This window comes from Marmota marmota, unplaced genomic scaffold (assembly GCF_001458135.2).
Source record: "Marmota marmota marmota unplaced genomic scaffold, marMar, whole genome shotgun sequence".
NCBI lineage: Eukaryota > Metazoa > Chordata > Mammalia > Rodentia > Sciuridae > Marmota > Marmota marmota.
This window is the reverse complement of record NW_025999964.1, coordinates 753,377-765,693: the sequence shown is the minus strand read 5'-3', so window position 1 is coordinate 765,693 and position 12,317 is coordinate 753,377. Positions and strand designations below refer to the sequence as shown.

At 55.9% G+C, this 12,317-nt stretch overlaps 1 protein-coding gene across 9 annotated transcripts in view; it reads right to left on the bottom strand.

Moving 5' to 3' along the window:
• Positions 1 to 7,699: 7,699 nt before the first annotated feature.
• Positions 7,700 to 12,317, bottom strand: part of Ttll8 (tubulin tyrosine ligase like 8) — a 72,551-nt gene continuing 67,933 nt past the window's right edge. Inside the window, exons 15-19 of one of the 9 annotated variants that reach the window (XR_007347626.1) lie at positions 11,840 to 11,944; positions 11,112 to 11,190; positions 10,737 to 10,818; positions 10,537 to 10,654; positions 7,700 to 9,695 (exon numbers count right to left, since the gene is read on the bottom strand). The gene's annotated coding sequence lies outside the window, so the exon portion shown is untranslated. The remainder of the gene's footprint in view (positions 9,696 to 10,536; positions 10,655 to 10,736; positions 10,819 to 11,111; positions 11,191 to 11,839; positions 11,945 to 12,317) is intronic. The other 8 variants (XR_007347628.1, XR_007347627.1, XR_007347629.1 and 5 more) reach the window with 8 other exon arrangements.

Genomic DNA, 12,317 nt, shown 5'->3' with positions numbered 1-12,317 from the left:
GGGGGGGGGGGCCGTGGAGCCTGGGTGTCAGGGCCAGGAGGGGCCAGGAGAGGCCGTGGAGCCTGGGTGTCAGGGCCAGGAGGGGCCAGTCTCAAGACCCCCTTCAGGCGTGCCCATGGCCAGGTGTCCTCAGCAGGCCCTGCTCCTGCAGCTTCGCCCAGTCCAGGGGTGTGGAGGCTGGACCTTCCAGGGTCCCTGTGGCCCCCGCAGAGGCAGCCCACAGAACACAGCCTGGCAGGGCTGCTGCTGCTTCTGCCTCCAGGGCCACTAGAAGGGCAGAGTGTCGGTCCCCCCTGCTCTCAGGTCCTGGGTGTGGAGTCTTCAAGCCCCTTCCCCAGAGCCTCCCCTGGGCTCTGTCAGGCTGCAGGTGTCCCATGCTGGGGTGGACTTGAGCCTCTCCTGCCCCAGGCCCTGAGGTCTGGCCACTCCCTGGAGAGAAGGCCCAGCAGAGCCCGATTCAGTTTCTCCAGGCTCCTGGGTGGGGGCTGGCTGGGGGTGTTCAGCCCCTTCTTCACTGACTGACTAGTCTCCAGGACAGCACTGCCCTTGGCCACCCAGGCCCAGGCGATGGGATGTGGACCCCTGTCTTGCTCACACCTGCAGGGCATGCAGCAGGCTGGCCGGTGCCTGTCAGAGCTGGGTGCCCAGCCTCCTCCCACTCCGTGCAGGAGGCCAGGCGGAGGGCAAGGGTCCTGCTGACTCTGCAGGTCCTGGGTGTGTGGGGGACGCCTGCTGCTGGGGGCAGGACCTGCTGCTCGCTGGACTCGTCCTGACTCTCCAGCCTGTGGTTAGGGTCTCGGAGAGTGACTCCTCAGACCCGGGGCTTCTTGGGGCCAGGATGGTCTGTTGTCACAAGCAGAAACCCACACCTCCCTGAGGCCAGCACTGTTGTCCCTGAGGACATCTCTGGAGCTACAGCAGAGAAGGCAGGCCGCCCCAGAGAGAGGCCCGTCCATCTGCAGGAGAGACTGCCAGGCCTGAGCTCCCCTCTGCCCGGGCCCACACGCTGTCCTCGCTCAGGCCTGACCAGGTGGCCCTGATCATCCTCTGCTAGCCTGGGCCCCCATCGCCACGCGTCTTCATATCTTTAGTCAATTTTGCTGACTTAGCACATGAACGTCTCCTGCAGAACCACGGGTCAAGCTCTGGGAACCCTCTGGGCCCTGATGGCAGGGGTGTGGTGTCCCGTGTGTTCACAGGCTGTCCCACGGGGTTGTCTTGCTCACAGCCAAGCCCCAAGCAGGTCACAGGATGAGCCAAGGCGGACATGCCCCCGGTCTGCCCTGTGTCCTTGAGGTAGTGAGGCCACCATCCGCGTCTGCCTCTCCTGGCCTGCTCACCCACTGGGCCAGAGGCCAGCTCGGCTTCCCAAAGAGGGGGGCTGGGACCTGGACTTCTGTCTCCAAAACTGGCCGCCTGCAGCGGCCAGGGCCTCTGTTTCTCTCCGCTGAGGCAGCTCCAGAAACGAGAGCTAAGGCTGGGCAGGGCTCTGGCGCTGAGGCTGCACGGGAGGGAAGTGATCCCTAAGGCCCCAGGGGCCACCCACAATCTGGGCACCCAGACCCCCATGGGCCCAGGTGCCCTGAGCAAGGCCAGGGCACACCTGGTCACACAGGACTTCCTGGTAGGCTGGGCAGCTCTCTGGGCAGGCCAGGCACTCACCCATTTGATCCTCAGTCCAGGCTTGAGCCCCAGCTGGGGTGGCCCACAGGCCTAAGTGTTTCAGTGTGAGGACACTTGGTACCACACACGGCCTCTGTCAGGGCAGTGTTCAGGAGCTGCTGGGCCTGAGACCTGGGGCCAGTATCAGGGAGTGTCAGCAGACCTGGCCCCTGCCCACAGGTAGATAAAAGCCTGGCGGTCCCTGTTCATCCCTGGCCCCTGGCCAAGGCTTGGGTGTAGGCCCAGGCAATCCTGGGCCTCGGATTCCTCCGTGGGCCTTTCCTCTGCAGAGGCCTCTGGATCTTGCAGGCAGCCGTAGGGACATCCAGGATTCTTTACCTAACTCAGCCCCACTCCTTGCCCTTCCTGGGTTCTGACAGGCATGGCCATGCAGAGGTCACTGCCCTCCCCTGGCCTGGCACTGCAGGAAACCCCTCCCAGAGGGCCATACCCCAGCTTTCAACCAAGGTGGGGGCAGGGTTGCCCCGGGATGAGCAATAAGGGACCTCCCTTGGGGGTGGGTCACCTCGACCAGAGGTTGAATCGGCCAGTGGGGGAAACCGCTCAGGAGACCGGGCACTGGCCAAGATGTAAGCAGCTACACAGGCTCAGACCCACCCCTGGAGCCCAGGGCCCCTCCACCAGGATGAGTGTGGTGAAAGGGCTCAGGAAGGAAGCTGCTGCCCACCCTCCTCTGGGAGGTCACTCAGCCCTGCCTGGCCTGAGCTGCCTGCTGGTCTTCCATTGATACAGGTGGTATCAGAGAGAAGCCCCAGGCCCTGACAGGCTTCTGGCCTGCAGCCCTCCCTGTGGCTGCCTGCAGAGGTGGGGTCCACAGGGTGGTGTAGATTGAGGGTCTGGCCCACAGGTGGCCCTCTTGGGCTGTGCCTGCCCGAGACAGAAGCCGTTGTTACTTCATTGTGTCCCAGGGGCTCCTCACAAAGACCACTGTGCCCAGTGGCTCCATGCTCTGGCCAGCACGGCAACCAGGGGACCAGAGAGGGACGAAGTACTGGTACCCAAGGTCTCAGGTTAGACCCAGCCCAGCTGAGGCCCCCAGGAGCCTCACCAGGCCTGGCTGGAGGACCAGAGGGTGCCCTTGTCAGGCAACAGGGCCACTCTGGTGGGCAGGTGCTCTGGATCTGAGGAGTGGCCAGGCCACGTTGTGGCTTTCTTCATACCCAGTTTCAGGGATCCAGGGCCCTGGGTATGAAGGAGCTGGGGAAGAGGCCCTGTGTGCCTGGCCCTCCTGCCCAGGGCTGCTGGCTGGGCTCCCTCACCACGGACAGACCGGTCACAGGCACGTGACCTAGACCACCAAGGTCTGCCTGGGTGGGACTGTTCAGAACTTCCCTAGGACAGTGTCCTGGGCCCCCTAGGTCCCACCTCTGTGGAGCTGCCTAGAGGGCATCCAGGGTACTGCAGAGTTGGGTTTGGCTCCCGGAGGTCTGGGGTGCTGGCTGCCGAGGCAGGAGGGCAGAGGATGGGCCAGGCGAATGTGGAAGGCGGTGGTGTGGGGGTGCTGACCCCCAGGCTCCCCTGTGGAGTGTCCAGGTCAAGCTCTTCAGCGCAGGCAGGAGGAGGGCCGAGTGGTCAGAGTCCAACCCAGGGAGGAGGTTTGCCTGAGATGCTTGGGAGGGCAGGAGGTCAGTCTGACCCAAGCAAGGCTGGAGGCTGGACAGATGGGAAAGACCTTGCCCCACAGACGCAGGCCCACGTGGAGCCCCTCCTTCTGAAGCACCAGCAGTGAGCATGGGGGCAGCCTGCAGCAGCCTGGGCGTGCTGACCGGTCATGGGCGTCAAGACTGCTTGGCCTGGGGAGTCGAACAAAGCTTGGGGTGGGACTAAGGACCAGGGCTGTGGTCCCCTGGTCTCTCAGCTCCCTCCCCCACCCCCAGCCTTGGGGACAGTCTGTTCCTACCACCAGGTTAGCCGGGCCCGGCCTCAAGGCACCTGACCCCTATGCCCCATTCCCAGCTGGCCAGATTAGCTGTGGGCACCCTGAGCCAGCAGCGGGGAGAAAGGGGGCTGGGGAGGGAGGTGTCCAGCAGGCCTGCTTAGAAAGGAATTGTGCCTTTGCCCAGGTCACCCAGGGACACCTGCCGGCACAGTGGGCTGGACCACAGGGTGTGGACAGGGACCAGCTTCCCATGCTAGGCCCAGTCCCGGGTGGGCTGCTGAGGGTGGGCAGCTGTCCAGCTCCCTGACCATGGGACGCCCAGCTGCTCTCTGTCTCTGGCCCTTCATTCTCTCACACAATTCCCTCAGGGGTGAAAGCAGAAGACACCACCCTTGGCTCAGTGGGGTTTGTCCAGTATCAGAAGGCAAGCCCCGAGCCCACCTGGCATGCAGCAGGCTGTGCCCTGAGGGTGGTGAGGTGCACCCTTCTTAGGCCGGCCACGCTGCAGTGGTCTCACCTTGGGAACAACCGAGCAGGGTGCAGGGACCTGGCCTTGGGTCTGCGGCAGTATGGGAGACCAGGCTGGCCCAGCCGCCTCGTGCCCACATCCTAGAAGGAGCCCAGGCCCACGGATGCTGGCCCCTGATAGCCTGCCCAGACCCGGCAGAGTCCACTGGCCGCAGTGCCCCCTGCAGGCCACAGGTACGGACACTCGTGCTGTCACAGCTGCCTTCCTGCAGGCCCCCAGCAGTGTGCCCCAGCCGGTGCCAGGTGCAGGCACCACTCCAGCCCAGATGGGCACAGGCTTACCCCACACAGGTGGGTCCTGCCCAGACCCAGGCTCCTGCCCTGCACGAGGCCCCCTGGCCCTTGCTCCCTAGTCCCCCGCAGGACTGGGAGGTCCCAAGAGATGGGGCCACCCTCAGGGACACTCTTCCCAGTGCCCATGGGGATAAACTACCATTTGAGTGTGTGTGGCAAGTGTGTGTATGTCATGTGTATGTGTGTTTATGGCACGTGGTATGTGTGTACATGTGTGTGTATGTCACGTGGCGTGTGTGTTTATGTGTGTTTATGGCACGTGGTGTGTGTGTACATGAGTATGTATGTCACGTGGTGTGTGTGTTTATGGCACGTGGTGTGTGTGTACATGTGTGTGTATGTCACGTGGTGTGTGTGTTTATGGCACGTGGTGTGTGTATACATGTGTGTGTATGTCACGTGGTGTGTGTGTTTATGGCACGTGGTGTGTGTGTACATGTGTGTGTATGTCACGTGGTGTGTGTGTTTATGGCACGTGGTGTGTGTGTACATGTGTGTGTATGTCACGTGGTGTGTGTGTTTATGGCACGTGGTGTGTGTGTACATGTGTGTGTATGTCACGTGGTGTGTGTGTTTATGGCACGTGGTGTGTGTGTACATGTGTGTGTATGTCACGTGGTGTGTGTGTTTATGGCACGTGGTGTGTGTGTACATGTGTGTGTATGTCACGTGGTGTGTGTGTTTATGGCACGTGGTGTGTGTGTACATGTGTGTGTATGTCACGTGGTGTGTGTGTTTATGGCACGTGGTGTGTGTGTACATGTGTGTGTATGTCACGTGGTGTGTGTGTTTATGGCACGTGGTGTGTGTGTACATGTGTGTGTATGTCACGTGGTGTGTGTGTTTATGGCACGTGGTGTGTGTGTACATGTGTGTGTATGTCACGTGGTGTGTGTGTTTATGGCACGTGGTGTGTGTGTACATGTGTGTGTATGTCACGTGGTGTGTGTGTTTATGGCACGTGGTGTGTGTGTACATGTGTGTGTATGTCACGTGGTGTGTGTGTTTATGGCACGTGGTGTGTGTGTACATGTGTGTGTATGTCACGTGGTGTGTGTGTTTATGGCACGTGGTGTGTGTGTACATGTGTGTGTATGTCACGTGGTGTGTGTGTTTATGGCACGTGGTGTGTGTGTACATGTGTGTGTATGTCACGTGGTGTGTGTGTTTATGGCACGTGGTGTGTGTGTACATGTGTGTGTATGTCACGTGGTGTGTGTGTTTATGGCACGTGGTGTGTGTGTACATGTGTGTGTATGTCACGTGGTGTGTGTGTTTATGGCACGTGGTGTGTGTGTACATGTGTGTGTATGTCACGTGGTGTGTGTGTTTATGGCACGTGGTGTGTGTGTACATGTGTGTGTATGTCACGTGGTGTGTGTGTTTATGGCACGTGGTGTGTGTGTACATGTGTGTGTATGTCACGTGGTGTGTGTGTTTATGGCACGTGGTGTGTGTGTACATGTGTGTGTATGTCACGTGGTGTGTGTGTTTATGGCATGTGGTGTGTGTGTATATGTGTGTATGTCACTTGTATGTGTGTTTATGGCACGTGGTGTGTGTGTACATGTGTGTGTATGTCACGTGGTGTGTGTGTTTATGTCACGTGGTGTGTGTGTGTGTGCTCACGTGCTCCTTGTGTGTTGGGTAAACGCTGGGTGGTGACAGGACGGGACCCACTCCTCTGGAGGTCAGTGACGGCCTCCTGGAGGCAGGCCCTGGGGGGTCCTGAGGCCAGGCTTGGAGTGGACCTCAGGCCCAGACTTCAGGGTCCTGGTGGCAGCCGCGGCAGTGGACCAGGGGGCACTGGGCTCTGCCAGGCTGCAGGGTGGACGGCAGCTCCAGGACAGGAGCTGGCTGGGCGGGACAGCCTTCTTCCAGTGCAGAGGCAGGAGAGTCCCTAAGACCTGAGGAAAGTCCTCTTGGACCAACCCTGACTCACTGCAGGCATATCTCAGAGAGTCAAAGGGAGAGCTCCTAAAGTCCGGGAAGGGGATTTTAAAGCACTTGACTGAGGTGTGATTGACATACATCCAGCCCGCCCACTGTGAGCAGCCTCAGCCGTCCACCCACACTTGAGGGAATTCAGTGAATTCGCTGAGTTGTGCAACCATCACCACCAGCCAGTTTTAGAACATTTTCGTCACCTGAAGGTACCCTGGTGCCTGGTACCTGTCACTTCCATCCCGGCCCCAGGCAGCCACAGCCTCTGCCTCAACGGACCCGCCTTCCCCGACAGCTCAGTGGTGTCTGGCTGCTGCTGGGCATGCTCACTGTGAGTCCATTGGTGCTCAGCTGTGTCCACCGAGCTGCCCGCACATGGATAAGCCATGTTTGCCTGTCCACTCGGGTCCCATCCTGTCACCACCCAGCTTTTACCCAACACACAAGGAGCACGTGAGTGCGCGCTCACACACACACACACACACACACACACACACACACCCCACATGCCAGTGCACGGGTCCTCTGTGTGTTCCTGCATTTGGGCTGTGGTCATTCAGGCCCAGGGCATGGTGGACACGCTGTCATTTCTCTTGGGTAGAGGAAGGAATCGGGTCCTTCGGAAGCTGCTGCACATTCCCCTGGTGATCCTGCCAGCACTGGTGGCCTCCCAGGAGGCCCTTTTGGGGTGTGAAGTGAGCCCTCCGGCTTCCACTTGGATACTCCTAGTAGCCAATGGTGTCACCACCTTTTATCTGTCAAAACCTTTCCTATCTTCTCTGTTGAAATGTCTAATGTAACGTCTTGCCTATATTTTTACTATTTTTAAAAATCATGTTTATCTATTTTATTTACATGCTAGGAAACATTCTGCTCCTGAGCTGCAACTCCAGTCCTTTTTGTTATGATTATCTTGAGACAGGGCCTAAGTTGCCCAGGCTGGTCTTGAACTTGGGATCCTCCTGCTTCACCCTCCTGAGTAATGGGGACTACAGGTGTGTGTCACTGCACCCAGCTCGTTTTTAATTGGGTAAAATATATATAACATTTTACCAGGCGCAGTGGCACACGCCCAGAGGCTTGGGAGGCTGAGGCAGGAAGATTGCAAGTTCAAAGCCAGCCTCAGCAAAAGTGAGGCGCTAAGCAACTCAGTGAGACCCTGTCTCTAAATAAAATACAAAATAGGGCTGAGGATGGGGCTCAGTGGTTGAGTGCCCCTGAGTTCAATCCCCAGTACCAAAAAAAAAAAAAAAAGTGTGTGCGTGTGTATATATAGTTTTAAAACTTACCATTTAAGCATTTTTAACTATTTGTTTTGTTGCTGAAAGCTCAGTCCTTGTCCCCGATGCCAATCCAATAAGGAGGACACAGTTTTGAGAAAAAGGAAAAGCAGGTTTATTGCTTTGTCAGCAAAGGGGAAACACAGGGGACCCTGTCCCACAGATCAGCAGGACAGGGGCTTTAAGGGGGGCCTCCAAGGCCACACTCCACCTGTCTCTGTGGGAGCTGAAATTCACTTGTTAACGTGGGAGACAGTCATTTCTGAGACCTTCTGGGCCATCCCCAGAGTCTGGAGGACTTCCTGCCTATGGAGGGTGTGTGCTCAGGGACAGAGGAGTCTGCAGGGATGGGAAGAAAGGTGACCTGTTTCCCTGAGGTCAGGGAGGGGAGAGCTCAGGGAGGAGCAGGGAGAGAGGAGGAGAGAGAAACCTGTCCCTTTAAAATCTGAGCTGCAGTGGCAGAGCAGCCAGGGCGTCCCCGGTGCCCGTGTCCCCGAGTGTGAAGTGCGAGTCCTTTGTCACAGCGGCAATCTGCGAATGTTTTCTCCCAAATGTCACTTCCTTAATGAAGTCATGGAGCATGGAACTGTCAGTGTGATGGGTTCAGTCCCTCTCCTTCATGGACCCTGCCTTGGTGTCTGTCCAGGGGACTGTCTGGCACAGTCGTGGAGATCCCCCTTTCCTTTGAGTTCAGGGTTCCGTGTCTTCAAGGTTCATTTGGGCTCATTTTTGTGATAGGCATGAAGCGAGGGTCTCCACTATCTCTGACACATGGTACCTGGTCACATTGTGTCATTGTGGGACAGACAGCCCTTTTCCCCATGGGAATCCTTGGCACCGTCGTTAAGTTAACTGACCAGTCCAGATGGGCCTACCTGGGCTCCATGGATCTGGACGTTGATCGCTCACTTTATTACTATAGTTTTGTAGCAAGTTTTCAAATTCAAAATTGTTAGTCCTCCAACTTCATTCCTTTTTGAAACTGTTTGGCTATTGTGAATCCTTGCACTTTTTATATAAATTTTATGATCAGATTGATGATTTTTTCCATACCCACACACAAAAAGATCCTGTTCACATTTTGATGGGCATGGGGGCGCACGGCCTTCGAACAGTAGTGAGCTTCTGATCCTTGGAAGTCCTATGTCCAGAGCTCTTCAGCACCGCACACTGGGAATGCTGTGGGATGTCACTGTGCCAGACTGTTTTATTAAGCCCATTTCAGTTATATTTTTATTTTTGAGACTGTTGTGAATAGAATCGTTTTCTCAATTTCGTTTTCAGTTGCTGATGTGTGTCACTCTGGATGTGGCAACTTCCCAAATGGCTCTTCCCCTCTCCCTTCTCCTGCCGTTTGGTCACAAATACAGAAGTGATAACTGGAAAGTACCAGAAAGTCACAGAGAAAAAGAAGCGTGAGGAGGACATCCCAAGAACTCTGACTTTTGAACTCCTGAGTTCATCCCTAATCTGCAGGTGTGTGGATCTGAGCCCCCCTTCAAGGTGGTGCACCGGTCGGCTAGCCCGGAACCTACAGCAAAGCCCTGGGAACTGAGCCAACACAGGGACCATATCCTACAGGAGATTAAAATGAAACATCAACCTGGAGTCTTATTATATAATATCCAAATTTCCCAGGATAGAAATAAAAACCACTGGACAGATGAGGAGGGTGGAAATCCCAGCCACAGATGGGAGCACTGCAGAGCCTCGCACGCGTGACTTGTTCATCAAGGACTCCAGAGAGCTCTCTAGAGATGCTTGAACCAGCAACTGCAAACAGTCCTGACATAAATACCGGCTCAGCAAAGAAACAAGATGCATCAGGTAATGGAAAGCTCGGTCCTTGTCCCCGATGCCAATCCAATAATGAGGACATGGATTTGAGAAAAAGGCAAAAGAAGTTTTATTGCTCTTCTAGCAAAGGGGAAGCACGGGGCTCCTGTCTCAGAGCTGTGATCCTGCCCGTTGGGGGTGAGAGGTGGTTGAAGAGGTGATTGAAAGGCTACACTCCAGGTGTCCCATGCTGTTCTCTGTCACTCTTAGTGTCATCCTGGGGGTCTGAATTGCTTCATATCAGTGTGGACCTGTGCTCAAGGACAGATAACTCAGTTTAGAGTGGAAAGAAAGGTAATCCTGTCCTCTACCCCGCCCCAGATTAGTGAGGGGAGAGATCAGGGAGGGGAAGGGCATGAGGAAGAGAAAGAAACTTGTCTGTTCTAGAATCAAGCCACAGTGGCAGGGCAGCAGGACTGTATTCAAAACATGACGTGGAGACGGGGTTGGGGCTCAGCAGTAGAGCGCTCCCTAGCATGTGCCGGGCCCTGGGTTCGACCCTCAGCACCACATAAAAGTAAATAAATAAAATAAAGGTATTGTGTCTAACTATAACTAAAAATATATACACATAAAGTGGACCGCTCTTGAAAAGGAGAACCAAAGCACAATCTTAGAACTGAAAAATGTAATTACCAAAAGAAAAAAGAACCTCACTGGTCAGATTCAATAGCAGGATGGACAGAAGAGAGGAGAAATTAATCTGAACAATGGAAAAATAATTTAAGAAAATGAACAGAACTGGCACAATGGTGGCCCTGATACCCGCGTCCCTGGAGCCCTAGGAGTGGTGTGTCAGACTGAAAAAATATATGGTAAAATTCTAGCTAAAAATTCACCGAGCTTAGTGCACGACATAAACCTGCAGATTCTAGGAGCAGAGAATTTCACTCCAAGGTAGGTTACTTTATAGCCAGATTCTGAAAACTAAAGACAACAAGAGAAAACTTAAAAACAAAAATGATGTGTTCCCTACAGAAGAGCAGTGGTCCCCAGGGTGGGGCACACTGAAGGAGGGAAGGAGGACAGGGAGAAAGCACTCAGAGAATGAATTGTCAGTGCAGATTTTTTGCCCCAGCAAGTTGCCCTGACCTTGATCCGGCCTGGACAGAAATCTACAGCCAGCGCAGCTCACAGCTCGCAGCCTCCTGGTGAAAGGCCAACAGGGTCAAGGTGGGGATGACCCCTGCACCTGCAGAGGAAGAGAAAACTGTCCCTGATTACTATGTAGAAGATCCCAAGGAGTCTCTTAGAAAACGGAGGAAGCCTGGGGTGTGGGGCGGTATGCACACCTGTAATCCCAGCAGCTGGGAGGCTGAGACACAAGGATCAAAGCCAGCCTCAGCAACTCAGCCTCAGCAACTCCCTGAGAGCCTGTCTCCAAACAAAATACAAAATCGGGCTGGGATGTGGCTCAGTGTTGAGTGTCCCTGAGTTCAATCCCCGGTACCAAACACAACAACAACAACAACAACACTAATACACAAACAAACAACAAAGGAGCTCCCAGGATGGGTTCAGCCAGGTAGACGGGGACCTGGAAACCAAGGTTTAAAAGGTCACCATTTGTAACCTCTCCCAAAGTGCCTGGGCCAGCTTCTGACAAGCACAAGTTCTGTCAGGGGGAGACTAAAAAACCCTCTTGAAACAAACAGCAAACAAAATACCAGAAAGGCAAAGGCTTCCACCAATGGACCTGAAGGCTCAGCATAGGCAGTCGTCCTCTTCCCAAAGTGCTCCACAGATCTAACAGAAAAACCAGTCAAGATTCTAGCTGGATCTTTCGGGTAGTTGAGGAGAAGCTCATGCTAAGTGAAGTGAGCCAATCCCAAAAACCAAAGGCTGAAAGTTCTCTCTGATATGTTCATGCTGATCCATAATGGGGATGGGGGGACATGGGAGGGATGGAGGAACTCTAGGTACAGCCCAGGCGGCCAGGGCTGTGGTGGCACAGCACGCACCGGCGGAAACCGACAGCCAAGGCCACCAACCACATGGCCCAGAAAGCAGCCTCTTCGTCTCTGAGAAGGCGGACCAGTGGTTCAGTGAAGGGCTTCTCTGCCGGGCGCAGCAACAGGTGCCACTCACAGACCCTGCTGGGGTATCTGGGAAGACCCGGGTGAACTGGGGAGGGACACTAGGCCCCTATACACCTCGGTGACCTCCACAGGAGCAGGTGCTAGCTCCACTTCTCCAGAGGTGGGGGTCAGGTGACCCTGGGGCATAGAGCTGTCCACACTGTCCCAGTGGGAGCCTCCCTTTGGTTCTTGTTGGCAGAGGCCCGAGGCCCTGGGTCACCCAGGTAATGGTCACACTGGACCTGCACCATCCAGCTCATTGAAGACTCTCTAGGGAAGAGAAAGGAGGGACCGAATCACCTGAGCTCGAAGTTTACCTGAACACATGGCTGAGTGTGGACGTCTGGGGCCATCTCTCCTCATGAGGGAAGCCTTCCATGGGCCAGGGCTTAGGGGACATCAACCACTCTTGTCCTGGGAACCTGTGACAAGAGCATGTCCTTAAAGACACTCCCCGCCAGGCAAGCAAAGCAGAGGAAGGGGAAAGGCTTGACCCTTGAGTCCCCTGGCTCTGCCCCCTCCCTTATCCCTGCCCAGGGAGGCTCCAGGGAAACGTCCACTGCCTCCCACCCCTCCAAGAGCCCTAAGCCAGGCGCAGGCCCGCGTGCCCCTCCTAAGCGCACGCCTAGCGGGTCGCAGGTCGCGGGGCCGCCCCGCAGCTGCTGCCTGTCCTTGCCCCCACCAGTGCCCTCAGTCTAGCACAGATGGGGAAACCGCGACGCTTCCCGCCCAGCCTCGAGGCCAGGCAGAAACCAGACCTCGAAATGCAGGAGGGAGGTGGGCCTGGGGATCGAG